At 67.3% G+C, this 452-nt stretch overlaps 1 protein-coding gene across 1 annotated transcript in view; it reads left to right on the forward strand.

The window, feature by feature from the left end:
* PTPRU (protein tyrosine phosphatase, receptor type, U) overlaps window positions 1-452 on the forward strand; it is a gene marked incomplete at both ends in the record, with an annotated part of 43,809 nt that overhangs the window by 311 nt on the left and 43,046 nt on the right.

Below are 452 nucleotides of genomic sequence, written 5' to 3' on the forward strand. Positions count from 1 at the left end.
CCCGCCGGCGAGGTGTGATGAGCTGTGTCGGTCCTCAGCGCGGTGGGGTGGGATGCTGCGTGGCCCTGGGGAAGGTGACACCTGGGGATGGGGCACCCTGCTGCTGCTTGTGGGGGAGGAGGGGACAGGGACAGGGTGGCACTGGGTACCTCTGAGCACAGGGCACAGCAGGGACAGGGACATCGGGTGGCACTGGGGACCTCTCAGCCCCGTGATGCTGTGTAACCTCGTGCCACCCCGACCCACCCAGGGGCAGGAGGAACCTGCAAACAGTCTGAGAGTGTATTTTTTTGGGGTGAAAAGCCACGATTTCCAGCTCTGTTCCCTCTGTCTGTGACCTCTACCGTGGCTGCGTTTGCTGCACCCCCAGCCCTGGTCCCCGGGCTGGCCGGGGGCTGCGTGGGGCTGTCCCCTCCGCCCTGGCGTCTCCCTGCCTGCGGCAGCGGGGGGGG

This window comes from Charadrius vociferus, unplaced genomic scaffold, assembly GCF_000708025.1.
Source record: "Charadrius vociferus isolate BGI_N301 unplaced genomic scaffold, ASM70802v2 scaffold2330, whole genome shotgun sequence".
Lineage (NCBI taxonomy): Eukaryota > Metazoa > Chordata > Aves > Charadriiformes > Charadriidae > Charadrius > Charadrius vociferus.